The sequence below is a fragment of the Eriocheir sinensis genome, unplaced genomic scaffold, assembly GCF_024679095.1.
Source record: "Eriocheir sinensis breed Jianghai 21 unplaced genomic scaffold, ASM2467909v1 Scaffold205, whole genome shotgun sequence".
NCBI lineage: Eukaryota > Metazoa > Arthropoda > Malacostraca > Decapoda > Varunidae > Eriocheir > Eriocheir sinensis.
This window is the reverse complement of record NW_026111462.1, coordinates 97934-116850: the sequence shown is the minus strand read 5'-3', so window position 1 is coordinate 116850 and position 18917 is coordinate 97934.

Here is an 18917-nt window from a genome sequence, read left to right as displayed (position 1 = left end):
TAAGAAATGCGCTATTTTATGGGAATTTTGCATCTTTATTTTCATACAAATTTACATTATTTTATTAATATTCGGTGTATTTATTTTAATACGATTTTCCATTATTCTATTTGCTTTTTGTATATAATTTTTTATACATATTTACATTATTTAATGTGTATCTTGCATATATATTTTATACAAATTTATTATCTATTATCTATTTTCATACAAATACACATTCTTTTCATGATATTTTGTTTATTTATTTTGACACGAATTTACATTATTTGATATGTATTTTGTATATATATTTTTATACGTATTTACATAATTTCATATGTATTTTGTATATATATTTCTATAGAAATCTACTTTATTTTATGTGTATTCGTATATATATTTTGAAACAAATTTACATTTTTTATATGTATTTTTGAATATCTCTTTCAATACAAATTTACCTTACTGTATATGCATTTTGTATATTTATTTCAATACAAATTTAAATATTTTATGTGTATTTTGGTATATATTTTTATAAAAAATGCGATAATTTTTGGGAATTTTGCATCTTTATTTTCATACAAATTTACATTATTTTATTGATATTTTTTGTATTCATTTTGATACGATTTTACATTATTCTATTTGCTTTTTGTATATATTTTTTTTATACACATTTACATTATTTAATGTGTATCTTGCATATATATTTTATACAAATTTACGTTATTTTAAGTGTATTTGTTTATATTTTTTCATTCAAATTTACATTATTTGATGTGTATTTTGTATATGTATTTCAATACAAATTTACCTAATTATATGTGTATTTTGTAAATTTCTTTTCAAACAAATTTAAATTATTTTTGTGTATTTTTGTATATAGTTTTATTCAAATTTAGGTTATTTTATGTACGCATTTACATTATTTAGTGTGTGTTTTGTATATATATTTTTATGCAAATTTACTTTATTTTATGTGCATTTTTGTACATATATTTTTATAGAAATTTGCGTTATTTGTATGTTTTCTCATACAAATTTACATTATTTTATTGCTATTTTGTTTATTTATTTTGATACAAATTACATGATTATATGTGTATTTTGTACATATTATTTATACGTATTTACATTACTTAATGTGTATTTTGTTTATATATTTTTAAACAAATCTACGTTATTATATGTATTTGTATAAATATTTTGATACAGATTTACATTATTTTATGTATTTTGTATGTACTTTTCAATTCAAATTTAGCCTATTTTAGCTGTATTTTGTATATATATTTTCATACAAATTTAGTTACTTCTGTATATTTTTGTATTTAGTTTTATACAAATTTACGATATTTTATGTGTATTTTGTATATTTATATTTATACAAATACACATTCTTTTGCTGGTATTTTGTTTATTTATTTTGATACGATTTTTATGTGTATTTTGTATTCATTTTTTTATACGTATTTACTTCATTTTATGTGTATTTTGTATATATTTTTTTAGAAATCAACGTTATTTTATGTGTATTCGTATATATATTTTTAAACAAATTTACATTGTTTTATATGTATTTTGCATATCTATTTCAATACAAATTTACCTTACAGTATGTGCATTTCTTATATTTATTTTAATACAAATTTTAATATTTTATGTGTATTTTGATATATATATTTTTATAAAAAATGCGTTATTTTATAGCTATTTTGCATCTTTATTTTCATACAAATTTACATTATTTAATTAATATTCTGTGTATTTATTTTGATACGATTTTACATTATTCTATTTGTTTTTTGTATATATTTTTTTATACACATTTACATTATTTAATGTGTATCTTGCATATATATTTTATACAAATTTACGTTATTTTAAGTGTGTTTGTTTATATATTTTCATTCAAATTTACATTATATGATGTGTATTTTGTTTATGTATTTCAATACAAATTTACCTAATTTTACGTGTATTTTGTATATTTCTTTTCATACAAATTTAAACTATTTTTGTGTATTTTTGTATACAATAAGGTAAATTTATATTGAAATAGATATGCAAAATACATATAAAACAATGTAAAATTTGTTTCAAAATATATATACGAATACACATAAAATAACGTAGATATCTATAAAAATATATATACAAAATACACATAAAATGAAGTAAATACGTATAAAAAATCTATACAAAATATACATAAAATAATGTAAATTCGTATCAAAATAAATAAACAAAATACCAATAAAAAAATGTGTATTTGTATAAAAATAAATATATAAAATACACATAAAATATCGTAAATTTATATAAAACTATATACAAAAATACACAAAAGTAGTTAAATTTGTATGAAAATAGATATACAAAATACACATAAAATAATCTAAATTTTTGTATTTTTGTATATACTTTTATATCAATTTACGTTATTTTATGTATATTTTGTATATTTATATTTATACAAATACACATTCTTTTATTAGTATTTTGTTTATTTATTTCGATACGAGTTTACATTATTTTATGTGTAATTTGTACACATTTTTTTATACGTATTTACTTCATTTTATGTGTATTTTGTATATATATCTTCATAGAAATATGCGTTATTTTATGTGTATTCGTATATATATTTTGAAACAAATTTACATTGTTTTATATGTATTTTGCATATCTATTTCAATACAAATTTACCTTATTGTGTGTGCATTTCGTATATTTATTTTAATACAAATTCAAATATTTTATGTGTGTTTTGGTATATATATTTTTATAAAAAAATGCGCTATTTTTGGGGTATTTTGCATCTTAATTTTCATACAAATTTACATTATTTTATTAATATTCTGTTTATTTATTTTGATACGATTTTACATTATTCTATTTGTAGTTTTGTATATATTTTTGTATACATATTTACATTATTTAATATGATTTTATATGTATATTTTATACAAATTTACGTAAATTTAAGTGTATTTGTATATATATTTTAATTCAAATTTACACTATTTGATGTGTATTTTGTAAATGTATTTAAATACATTGTTTATATATTTTCATACAGATTTACATTATTTTATGAGTGTTTTGTATATGTATTTCAATCCAAATTTGCCTAATTTTATGTGTATTTTGCCTATCTATTTTCAAACAAATTTAAATTATTTTTGCGTATTTTTGTATAAATTTTTATACAAATTTTAGTTATTTTATTTGTATTTTGTATATATATTTTCCTACATATATACATTCTATTATTGCAATTTTGTTAGTTTATTTTGATACGAATTTCCATTACTTTATATGTATTTTGTATATATATATATGTTTCTAAGTATTTACATTATTTTATGTGTATTTTGGATATATATTTTCATAAAAATTTACGTTATTTTATTGTGTGCTCTCGTATATATTTTGATACAAATTTTATTCAAATTCATGTTATGTTATGTGTATTTGAATACATATTTTCATACAAATTTAAATTATTTTATGTGTATTTTTACATATATTTCATTACAAGTTTACCTTATTTTATGTTTGTTTTATATATTCAGTTCATGCAATTTTAAATTATTTTATGTGTATATTTGTATTTGTATTTAGGTTATTTCATTTGTATTTTCTATATACATTTTCATCCAAAACTACATTATTTTATTGATATTTTGTTAATTTAATTCAATACGAATTTAGATTATTTCAAAGGTATTTTTTATACATTTTTTTTATACGCATTTACATTATTTAATGTGTGTTTTGTATATATATTTTGATGCAAGTTTACTTTATTTGATGTGCATTTTTGTACATATATTTTTAAAAAAATTAGCGTTATTTTATATGTATTTTGTATATGTTTTCTCATACAAATTTACATTATATTATTGGTATTTTGCTTATTTATTTTGATACGAATTACATGATTATATGTGTATTTTCTACATATTTTTTTATACGTATTTACATTATTTAATGTGTATTTTGTTTATGTGTTTTTATACAAATTTACGTTATTATATGTGTATTTGTATAAATATTTTGATACAAATCTACATTATTTGATGTCTTTTGTAAATATATATATATATATATATATATATATATATATATATATATATATATATATATATATATATATATATATATATATATATATACATATATATATATATATATATATATGTATATATATATATATATATATATATATATATACATATATATATATATATATATATATATATGTATATATATATATATATATATATATATATATATATATATATATATATATATATATATATATATATATATATATATATATTTTGTTTATTTATTTTGTTACGAATTTACATTATTTTATGTGTATTTTGTATACATTTTTTTATACGTATTTACTTCATTTTATGTGTATTTTGTATATATATTTTTATAAAAATCTACGTTATTTTATGTGTATTCGTATATATATTTTGAAACAAATTTTACATTGCTTTATATGTATTTTGCATATCAATACAAATTTACCTTATTGTATGTGCATTTTGTATAATTATTTTAATACAAATTAAAAAAAAATATATGTATTTTGGTAAATATATTTAAAAAAAAATGCGCTATTTTATGGATATTTTGCTCCTTTATTTTCATATAAATTTACATTATTTTATTAATATTCTGTGTATTTATTTTGTTACGATTTTACATTATTCTATTTGGGTTTTGTATATATTTTTTTTATACATATTTACATTACTTAATGTGTCTTTTGTATATATATTTTATACAAATTTACGTTATTTTAAGTGTATTTGTTTATATATTTTCATTCAAATTTACATTATTTCATGTGTATTTTGTAAATGTATTTCAATACAAATTTACCTAATTTTATGTGTATTTTGTATACTTATTTTCAAACAGATTTTAATTATTTTTGTGTATTTTTGCATATAGTTTTATACAAATTTACGTTATTTTTTGTGTATTTTGTATATCTATTTTCATACAAATACACATTCTATTATTGATATTTTGTTTATTTATTTTGACACGAATTTACATTATTTAATGTCTATTTTGTATATATATTTTTATACGTATTTACAGCATCTCAAGTGTATTTTGTATATATATTTCTATAGAAATCTGCGTTATTTTATGTGTATTGGTATATATATTTTGAAACAAATTTACATTGTTTTATGTGTATTTTGCATATTTTTTTAATAAAAATTTACCTTATTGTATGTGCATTTTGTATATTAATTTTACTACAAATTTAATTATTGAATGTGTATTTATTTATATGTATTTTTATAAAAATATGCTTTATTTTATTGGTATTTTGCATCTTTATTTTCATACAAATTTACATTATTTTAATGATATTTTGTGTATTTATTTTGATACGATTTTACATTATTTTCTATGTGTATTTTGTATATATATTTAATACAAATGTACGTTAATTTATGTGTATTTGTTTTCATTTCATACAAATTTTCATTATTTTATGTGTATTTTGTACATTTACAAATTTGTACAAATTTAACTAATTATATGTGTATTTTGTATATCAATTTTCATAAAAATATACGTTCTTTTATCGGAATTTTGTTTATTTATTTTGATACGAATTTACATTATTTTAGGTGTATTTGGTATATATATTTTTATACTATTTTCATCATTTTATATGTATTTTGTATGTATATTTTCATTAGAAATTTACTCTATTTTATGTGTATTCGTATATATATATTTTGATTCAAATTTACATTATTGATGTGTATTTTGCATATGTATTTCAATACAAATTTACTTTATTGTATATGCATTTTGTAATTTATTTCAATACAAATCTAATTATTTCATGTGTATTTTTGTATATATATTTTTATGCATATATGCGGTATTATATGGGTATTTTGCATCTTTTTTTTCATACAAATTTAAACTATTTTATTCATATTCTGTTTATTTATTTTGATACGATTTAACATTATTCTATGAGTATTTTGTATATATATTTTTAGACATATTTACATTATTTAATGTATATTTTGTACATATATTTTATGGAAATTTACGTTATCTTATGTGTATTTGTTTATATAGTTTCATTCAAATTTATATTATTTTATGTGTATTTTGTATATGTATTTCAATAAAAATATGCATAATTTCATGTGTATTTTGAATATCTATTTTCAAACAAATTAAAAAATTTTGTGTCTTTTTGTATATATTTTTATACAAATTTTTGTTTTTTTATTTGTATTTTGTATATATATTTTCCTACAAATATACATTCTTTTAGAGGAAATTTTGTTTATTTATTTTGATACGAATTTACATTATTTTATGTGTATTTTGTATATATATTTTTCTATGTATTTACATTATTTAATGTGTATTTTGTATATATATTTTCATAAAAATTTTCGTTATTTTATTGTGTGTATTCTTATATATTTTGATACAAATTTACTTTATTTTATGTGTTTTTTGCATATCTATTTCAATAAAAATCTACCTTATTGTATGTGTATTTTGTATATTTATTTTAATACAAAATTAATTATTTTATGTGTATTTTTGTATATATATATTTTTTAAATATGAGTTATTTTATGGGTATATTGCATCTTTAATTTTAAAAAAATTTACATTACGTACATATCTTTTATACGTATTTACATTATTTAATGTGTATTTTGTTTATATATTTTTATACAAATTTACGTATTATATGTGTATTTGAATATATATTTTGATACAAATTTACATTATTTTATGTATTTTCTATATTTATTTCAATTCAAATTTAGCTTATTTTATGTGTCTTTTGTATATCTATTTTAATACAATTTTTTATTTATTTTTATTTTTGTATATAGTTTTATACAATTTTACGTTATTTTATTTGTATTTTATATATTTATATTTATACAAGTGCACATTCTTTTATTGGCATTTAGTTTATTTATTTTGATACGAATTTACATTATTTTATGTGTATTTTGTATACATTTTCTTATACGTATTTACTTCATTTTATGTGTATTTTGTATATATATATTTTTTTAGAAATCTACGTTATTTTATGTGTATTCGTATATATATTTTGAAAGAGATTTACATTGTTTTATATGTATTTTGCATATCTATTTCAATACAAATTTACCTTATTGTATGCTCATTTTGTATATCTATTGTAGTACAAATATAAATATTTTATGTGTATTTTGGTATACATATTTTCATAAAAAATGCGTTGTTTTATGGGTATTTTGCATCTTTATTTTTATACAAATTTACATTATTTTATTAATATTCTGTGTATTTATTTTGATACTATTTTACATTATTCTATTTGTCTTTTGTATATATTTTTTTATACATATTTACATTATTTAATGTGTATTTTATATATATATTTCATACAAATTTACGTTTTTTTAAGTGTATTTCTTTATATATTTTCATTCAAATTTACATTATTTTATGTGTATTTTGTATATGTATTTTAGTACAAATTTACCTAATTTTATGTGTATTTTGTATATTAATGTTCATACAAATTTAAATTATTTTTTGTGTATTTTTGTATAGAGTTTTATACAAATTTACAATATTTAATGTGTATTTTGTATAACTATTTTCATACAAATACACATTCTTTTATTGATATTTTGTTTATTTATTTTGACACGAATTTACATTATTAAATGTGTATTGTGTATATATATATTTATACGTATTTACGTCATTTCATCTATTTTTTGTATATATATTTCTATAGAAATCTACGTTATTTTATGTGTATTCGTATATATATTTTGAAACAAATATACATTGTTTTATGTGTATTTTGCATATTATTTCAATACAAATTTACCTTATTGTATGTGCATTTTGTATGTATATATATATATATATATATATATATATATATATATATATATATATATATATATATATATATATATATATATATATATATATATATATATATATATATATATATATATATATATATATATATATATATATATATATATATATATATATATATATATATATATATATATATATATATATATATTCCTACAAATATACATTCTTTTATTGGAAGTTTGTTTATTTATTTTGATACGAATTTACATTATTTTATGTGTATTTTGTATATGTATTTTTCTACGTATTTACATTATTTTATGTGTATTTTGTATATATATTTTCATAAAAATTTACGTTATTTTATTGTGTGTATTTTTATCTATTTTGATACAAATTTACATTATTTTATGTGTATTTTGCATTTCTATTTCAATACAAATTTACCTTATAGTATGTGGATTTTGTATATTTATTTTAATACAAATTTAATTATTTTATGTGTATTTTTGTATATATTTTTTTTAAATATGTGTTATTTTATGTGTATTTTGTATATCTATTTTCACACAAATTTAATTACTTTTGTGTATTTTTGTATATACTTTTATATCAATTTACGTTATTTTATGAGTATTTTGTATATTTATATTTATACAAATACACATTCTTTTATTAGTAGTTTCTTTATTTATTTCGATACGAGTTTACATTATTTTATGTGTATTTTGTACAAATTTTTTAAACGTATTTACTTCATTTTATGTGTATTTTGTATATATATCTTTATAGAAATCTGCGTTATTTTATGTGTTTTCGTATATATATTTTGAAACAAATTTACATTGTTTTATATGTATTTTGCAAATCTATTTCAGTACAAATTTACCTTATTGTGTGTGCATTTCGTATATTTATTTTAATACAAATTCAAATATTTTATGTGTGTTTTGGTATATATATTTTTATAAAAAATGCGTTATTTTATGGGTAATTTGCATCTTTATTTTCATGCACATTTATAATATTTTATTAATATTCTGTGTATTTTGATACGATTTTACATTATTCTATTTGTGTTTTGAATATATTTTTTTATACATATTTACATTATTTAATGTGTATTTTGTATATATATTTCATACAATTTTACGTTATTTTAAGTGTATTTGTTTATATATTTTCTTTCAAACTTACATTATTTTATGTGTATTTTGTATATGTATTTCAATACAAATTTGCCTAATTTTATGTGTATTTTGCATATCTATTTTCAAACAAATATATATAATTTTTGTGTGTTTTTGTATATATTTTTATACCAATTTTAGTTATTTTATTTGTATTTTCTATATATATTTTCCTACAAATATACATTCTTTTATTGGAATTCTATCTATTTATTCTGATACGAATTTACTTTATTTTATGTGTATTTTGTACATATATTTTTCTACGTGTTTACATTATTTTATGTGTATTTTGTATATATATTTTCATAAAAATTTACTTTATTTTATTGTGTGTATTCGTATATAATTTTATACAAATTTTATACAAATTCATGTTATTTTATGTGCATTTGTATATATATTTTCATACAAATCTACATTATTTTATGTGCATTTTTACATATATTTCATTACAAATTTACCTTATTTTATGTTTATTTTGAATATTTATTTCCTTCAATTTTAAATTATTTTATGTGTATATATGTATTTGTATTTAGGTTATTTTATGTGTATTTGCTATATATATTTTCATCAAAAATTACATTATTTTATTGGTATTTTGTTAGTTTAATTCGATACGAATTTAGATTATTTCATAGGTATTTTGTATACATATTTTTATACGCATTTACATTATTTAATGTGTGTTTTATATATTTATTTTTATGCAAATTTACTTTATTTTATGTGTATTTGAATATATATAAATATACAAAATGCACATAAAATAACGTAAATTTATATAAAACAATATATAAAATACACAAAAGTAATTAAATTTGTATGAAAATAGATATACAAAATACACACAAAATAAGCTTAATTTGAATTGAAATATATATACAAAATACATAACATAAAGTAAATTTGTATCAAAATATTTTTACAAATACACATATAATTACGTAAATTTTATATAAAAATATATAAACAAAATACACATTAAATAATGTAATAAAAAAATATATACAAAATACATATATAATCATGTAATTCGTATCAAAATAAATAAACAAAATACCAATAAAACAATGTAAGTTTTATGAGAAAACATATACAAAATACACATAAAATAATACACATAAAATTACGTAAATACAAATAAAAATATACACATAAAATAATTTAAAATTGAATGAAATAAATATACAAAATAATCATAAAATAAGGTAAATTTGTAATGAAAAATATGTAAAAATACACGTAAAATAGTATAAATTTGTATGAAAATATATATACAAATACACATAAAATAACATAATTGTATAAAATTTTATCAAAAATAAATAGAATACTCACAATAAAATAATGTAAATTTTCATTAAAATATTTATACAAAATATACATAAAATAATGTAAATACGTAGAAAAATATATATACAAAATACACATGAAATAATTTAAACTCGTATCAAAATAAATAAACAAAATTATAATAAAAGATTGTATATTTGTAGGAAAATATATATACAAAAAACAAATAAAATAACTAAAATTTGTATAAAAAAAATATAAAAATACACAAAAATAATTTATATTTGTTTGAAAATAGATATGCAAAATACACATAAAAATAGGCAAATTTTTATGAAAATATTTAAAAAAATACACATAAAATAACGTAAATTTGGATCAAATATATATACAAAATGAACATTAAATAATGTAAATATGTATAAAATAGTTATACAAAATACACATAGAATAATGTTAAATCGTATCATAATAAATAAACAGAATATCAATAAAATAATTTAAATTAGTATGAAAATAAAGATGCAAAATACCCATATAATAACGCATATATGCATAAAAATATATATACAAAAATACACATGAAATAATTAAATTTGTATTGAAATAAATATACAAAATGCATATACAATAAAGTAAATTTGTATTGAAATACATATGCAAAATACACATCAATAATGTAAATTTGTATCAAAATATATATATACGAATACACATAAAATAGAGTAAATTTCTATGAAAATATACATACAAAATACATATAAAATGATGTAAATAGTATAAAAATATATATTCCAAATACACCTAAAATAATGTAAATTCGTATATTTGTAGGAAAATAAATATACAAAATACACATAAAATAACGAAAATTTGTATAAAAATATATACAAAAATAACAAAAATAATTTCAATTTTTATGAAAATTGATATACAAAATACACATATAATTTGTTAAATTTTACAAATTTGTACATGTACAAAATACACATTATAATGAAAATTTGTATGAAATGAAAACAAATACACATAAAATAACGTACATTTGTATTAAATATATATACAAAATACACATAGAAAATAATGTAAAATCGTATCAAAATAAATACACAAAATATCAATAAAATAATGTAAATTTGGATGAAACTAAAGATGCAAAATACCAATAAAATAAAGCATGTTTCTATAAAAATACATATATATAAATACGCATTCAATAATTAAATTTGTAGTAAAATTAATATACAAAATGCACATACAATAAGGTAAATTTTTATTAAAAAAAATATGCAGATTTCTATAGAAATATATATACAAAATACACTTGAGATGCTGTAAATACGTATAAAAATATATATACAAAATAGACATTAAATAATGTAATTTCGTGTCAAAATAAATAAACAAAATATCAATGAAAGAATTTGTATTTGTATGAAAATAGATATACAAAATACTCATAAAATAATATAAATTCGTATCAAAATAAATAAACAAAATACCAATAAAAGAATGTGTATTTGTAATACAATATAATTAGTTAAATTTGTATTTTAATACATGTACAAAATACACATAAAATTATGTAAATTTGTATGAAATGAAAACAAATACACATAAAATAACGTACATTTGTATAAAATATATATACAAAATACACATAGAGTAATGTAAAACCGTATCAAAATAAAGCATTTTTTATAAAAATATATATACCAAGACACACATAAAATATTTGAATTTGTATTAAAATAAATATACAAAATGCACATACAATAAGGTAAATTTGTATTGAAATAGATATGCAAAATACATATAAAACCATGTAAAAAAATTTCAAAATAGATATACGAATACACATAAAATAACGTAGATTTCTATGAAAATAAATATACAAAATACACATAAAATGATGTAAATACGTATAAAAAAAGGTATACAAAATACACATAAAATAATGTAAACTCGTATCAAAATAAATAAACAAAATACTAATAAAAGAATGTGTATTGTATAAATATAAATATACAAAATACAAATAAAATAACGTAAATTTATTTAAAACTATATGCAAAAATACACAAAAATAATTAAATTTGTGTGAAAATAGATATAAAAAATACATGTGTATTTTGTATAATTATTTTCATACAAATTGAAATTATTTTTGTTTTTTTTTATATATTTTCAAAAAAAAATTCGTTATTTTATGTGTATTTTGTATATTTATTTTTTTTACAAATATACTTTCTTTTATCTGAATTTTGTTTATTGAATTTGAAACGAATTTACCTTATTTTGTATATAATGTAAAATTGTTTAAAAAAAAATAAACAGAATATAAATAAAATAATGTAAATTTGTATGAAAATAAAAATGCAAAATACCCATAAAATAAAGCATATTTTTAAAAAAATACATATACAAAAATACACATAGCACAATTAAATTTGTATTAAAATTAATATACAAAATGCATATACAATAAGGTAAATTTGTATTGAAAAATATGCAAAATACACATAAAACAGTGTAAATCTATTTCAAAATCTATATACGAATACTCATAAATCAACGTAGATTTCTATAGAAATATATATACAAAATACACATCAAATGATGTAAACACGTATAAAAAAAATATATATATATATATATATATATATATATATATATATATATATATATATATATATATATATATATATATATATATATATATATATATATATAAAATACACATTAAATAATGTAAATTCGCGTCAAAATAAATAAACAAAATATCAATAAAAGAATGTGTATTTGTATGAGGATAGATATACAATATACACATAAAATCACCTAAATTTGTATAAAACTATATACAAAAATACACAAAAATAATTTTAATTTGTATGAAAATAAATATACAAAATACACATAAAATTAGGTAAATTTGTATTGAAATACATTTACAAAATACACATAAAATAATGTAAATTTGAATGAAAATATATAAACAAATACACTTAAAATAACGTAAATTTGTATAAAATATATATAAAAAATACACATTAAATAATGTAAATATGTATAAAAAAATATATACAAAACACAAATAGAATAATATAAAATCGTATCAAAATAAATACACAGAATATTAATAAAATAATGTAAATTTGTATGATAATTAAGATGCAAAATACCCATAAAATAACGCAATTTTTATAAAAAATATATATACCAAGACACACATAAAATATTTGAATTTGTATTAAAATAAATATACAAAATGCACATACAATAAGGTAAATTTGTATTGAAATAGATATGCAAAATACATATAAAACCATTTAAATTTGTTTCAAAATATATATACGAATACACATAAAATAACGTAGATTTCTATGAAAATAAATATACAAAATACACATAAAATAAAGTAAACACGTATAAAAAAGGTATACAAAATACACTTAAAATAATGTAAACTCGTATCAAAATAAATAAACAAAATACTAATAAAAGAATGTGTATAGTATAAATATAAATATACAAAATACAAATAAAATAACGTAAATTTATATAAAACTGTATACAAAAATACACACAAGTAATTAAATTTGTGTGAAAATAGATATACAAAATACATGTGTATTTTGTATATTTAATTTCAAACAAATTGAAATTATTTTTGTTTATTTTTTTATATATTTTCATACAAATTTTCGTTATTTTATGTGTATTTTGTATATTTATTTTTTCTACAATTATACGTTCTTTTATCTGAATTTTGTTTATTGAATTTGAAAAGAATTTACCTTATTTTGTATATCTATTTTCATACAAATTAAAATACTTCTGTGTATTTTTCTATAGTTTATATAAATGTACGCTATTTTATGTGTATTTTGTATATTTATATTTATACAAATACACGTTCTTTTATTGGTATTTTGTATATTTATTTTGATGCGATTTTACATTATTTTATGTATATTTTGTATACATTTTTTTATACGTATTTACTTCATTTTATGTGTATTTTGTATATATATTTTATAGAAATCTACGTTTTTCATTTGTATTCGTATATATATTTTGAAACAAATTTACATTGTTTTATATGTATTTTTGCATATCTCTCATTACAAATTTACCTTATTGTATATATACGAATACACATAAAATAACGTAGATTTCTATAGAAATATATACAAATGCACATGAAATTACATTATTTTATGTATTTTGTATATACATTTCAATTCAAATTTAGCTTATTTTATCTGTATTTTGTATATCTATTTTCATACGAATTTAATTACTTCTGTGTATTTTTGTATATAGTTTTATACAAATTTACGTTATTTTATGTGTATTTTGTATATTTATATTTATACAAATACACATTCTTTTATTGGTATTTTGTTTATTCATTTTGATACGAATTTACATTATTTTATGTATTTTGTATACATTTTTATACGTATTTACTTCATTTTATGTGTATTTTGTATATATATTTATACAAATCTACGTTATTTTATGTGTATTCGTTTATATACTTTGAAACAAATTTGCATTGTTTTATATGTATTTTGCATATCTATTTCAATACAAATTTACCTTATTGTAAGTTTTTTTTTGTATATTTATTTTAATACAAATTTAGTTTTTTGATGTGTATTTTTGTATATATATTTTTATAAATAAAAAAAATGCGTTATTTTATGAGTATTTTGCTTCTTTATTTTCATACAAATTTACATTATTTTATTAATATTCTGTGTATTTATTTTGATACGATTTTACATTATTCTATTTGTGTTTTGTACATATTTTTTTTATACAAATTTACGTTATTTTCAGTGTATTTGTTTATGTATTTTCATTCAAATTTACATTATTTTATGTGTATTTTGTGTATGTATTTCAATAAAAATTTACCTAATTTTATGTGTATTTACTATTTTGTATATTTATTTTCATACAAATTTAAAATATTTTTGTGTATTTTTGTATATAGTTTGATACAAATTTAGGTTATTTTATGTGTATTTTGTATATCTATTTTCATACAAATACACATTCTTTTATTGATATTTTGTTTATTTATTTTGACGTGAATTTACATTATTTAATGTGTATTTTGAATATATATTTTTATACGTATTTTCATCATTTCATGTGTATTTTGTAGAGTTTTAAAGAAATTTTAATTATTTAATGTGTATTTTGTATATTTATATTTATACAAACGTTGCTTTTATTGGTATTTTGTTTATTTATTTAGAAACGAATTTACATTATTTTATGTGTATTTTGTATACATTGTTTTATACGTATTTAATTAATTTTATGTGTATTTTGTATATATATTTTTATAGAAATCTACGTTATTTTATGTGTATTCGTATATATATTTTGAAACAAATTTACATTGTTTTATATGTATTTTGCATATGTATTTCAATACAAATTTACCTTATTGTATGTGCATTTTGTATATTTATTTTAATACAAATTCAAATATTTTATGTGTATTTTGGTATATATAATTTTATAAAAAATGCGTTATTTTATAGGAATTTTGCATCTTAGTTTTCATACAAATGTACATTATTTTATTAATATTCTGTGTACATATTTTGATACGATTTTATATTATACTATTTGTGTTTTGTATATATTTTTTATACATATTTTTATTATTTAATGTGTATTTTTATATATATTTTATACAAATTAACGTTATTTTAAGTGTATTTGTTTATATAATTTCATTCAAATTTACATTATTTTAAGTGTATTTTGTATATGTATTTAAATACAAATTTACCTAATTTTATGTGAATTTTGTATATTTATTTTCAAACAAATTTAAATTATTTTTATATTTTTTTGTATATACATATAAAGTAAATTTCTATGAAAATATATATTCAAAATACATATAAAATTATGTAAATATGTATAAAAATATATATATCAAATACACCTAAAAAAGTGAGAATTCGTATCAAAATAAATAAACAAAATTCCGATAAAAGAACGTATATTTGTAGGAAAATAAATATACAAAATACACATAAAATTACGAAAATTTGAATAAAAATATATACAAAAAAACAAAAAAATAAATTTAAATTTGTATTAAAATAGATATACAAATTACACATATATTTAGTTAAATTTGTATATAAATACATGTACAAAATACACATAAAATAATGTAAATTTATATGAAAATATATATACAAATACACATAAAATACCATAAATTTGTATAAAATTATGTATTCAAAATAAATATTAAATAATGTAAATGCGTATAAAAATATATATAAAAAGTACATATAAAATAATGTAAACTCGTATCAATATAAATCAAGAAAATACCAATAAAATAATATATATTTGAATGAAAATAGATTTACAAAATAAACATAACATAACTAAAATTTGTATTGAAATATATACAAAAATACATATAAATAATTTGAGTTTGTATGAAAATAGATATTCAAAATACACTTAAAATTAGGTAAATTTCTTTTGAAATATATATACAAAATACCCATAAAATATTGTAAATTTGTGTCAAAATATATAAACAAATACACATAAAATAACGTATGTATGAAAAATATATACAAAATACACATAGAATAATGTCAAATCGTATCAAAATGAATGAGCAGAATATCAATAAAATAATGTAAATTTGTATGAAAATAAAGATGCAAAATACCCATAAAATAAAGCATATTTTTTATAAAAATACATATACAAAAATACACATAGAATAATTAAATTTGTATTAAAATTAATTTACAAAATGCATATACAATAAGGTAAATTTGTATTGAAAAAATATGCAAAATACACATAAAAGTGTAAATTTGTTTAAAAATCTATATACGAATACACATAGTATTTTGCATCTTAATTTTCATACAAATCTACATTATTTTATTAATATTCTGTGTATTTATTTTGATACGATTTTATATTATTCTCTTTGTGTTTTGTATATATTTTTTTTTACATATTTACATTATTTAATGTGTATTTTTTATATATATTTTATAAAAATTTACGTTATTTTAAGTGTATTTGTTTATATATTTTCTTTCGAATTTACATTATTTTATGTGTATTTTGTATATGTTTTTCAATACAAGTTAACCTAATTTTATGTGTATTTTGTATATTTCTTTTCAGACATATTTAAAAAAAATTGTGTATTTTTGTATATAGTTTTATACAAATTTAGGTTATTTTACGTACGCATTTATATTAATGTGTGTTTTGTATATATATTTTTATCCAAAGTTACTTTATTTTACGTTCATTTTTGGACATATTTTTATAGAAATTAGCGTTATTTTATATGCATTTGTATATGTTTTCTCATACAAATTTACATATTTACATTTATTCATATTTTGTTTATTTTGTTTGATACGAACTACATGATTATATGTGTATTTTGTACATATTTTTTATACGTATTTACATTACTTAATGTGTATTTTGTTTATATATTTTTAAACAAATTTACGTTATTATATGTATTTTTATAAATATTTTGATACAAATTTACATTATTTTATTTATTTTGTATATACATTTCAATTCAAATTTAGCTTATTTTATCTGTATTTTGTAGATCTATTTTCATACGAATTTAATTACTTCTGTGTATTTTTGTATATAGTTTTATACAAATTTACGTTATTTTATGTGTATTTTGTATATTTATATTTATACAAATACACATTCTTTTATTGGTATTTTGTTTATTTATTTTGATACGAATTAACATTATTTTATGTGTATTTTATATACATTTTCTTATACGTATTTACTTAATTTTATGTGTATTTTGTATATATATTTTTATACAAATCTACGTTATTTTACGTGTATTCGTATATATATTTTGAAACAAATTTACATTGTTTTATATGTATTTTGCATATCTATTTCAATATAGATTTACCTTATTGTATGTGTATTTTGTATATTTATTTTAATACAAATAAAAATTTTCATGTGTATTTTGGTATATATTTTTTTATAAAAAATGCGTTATTTAAAGGGTATTTTGCATCTTTATTTTCATACAAATTTACATTGTTTTATTAATATTCTGTGTATTTATTTTGATACGATTTTACATTATTCTATTTGTTTTTGTATATATTTTTTTTATACATATTAACATTATTTAATGTGTATTTTGTATATTTTAAAACAAATTTACGTTATTATATGCGCATCTGTTAAAATATTTTGATACAAATTTACATTATTTTATGTATTTTGTATATATATTTCAATACAAATTTAGTTTATTTTATGTATATTTTGTATATCTATTTTCATTCGTATCAAAATAAATAAACAAAATATCAATAAAATAATGTAAATTTGTATGAGAAAACATATACAAATACACATTAAATAACGCAAATTTCTAAAAAAATATATGTAGAAAAATGCACATAAAGTAAAGTAAATTTGCATAAA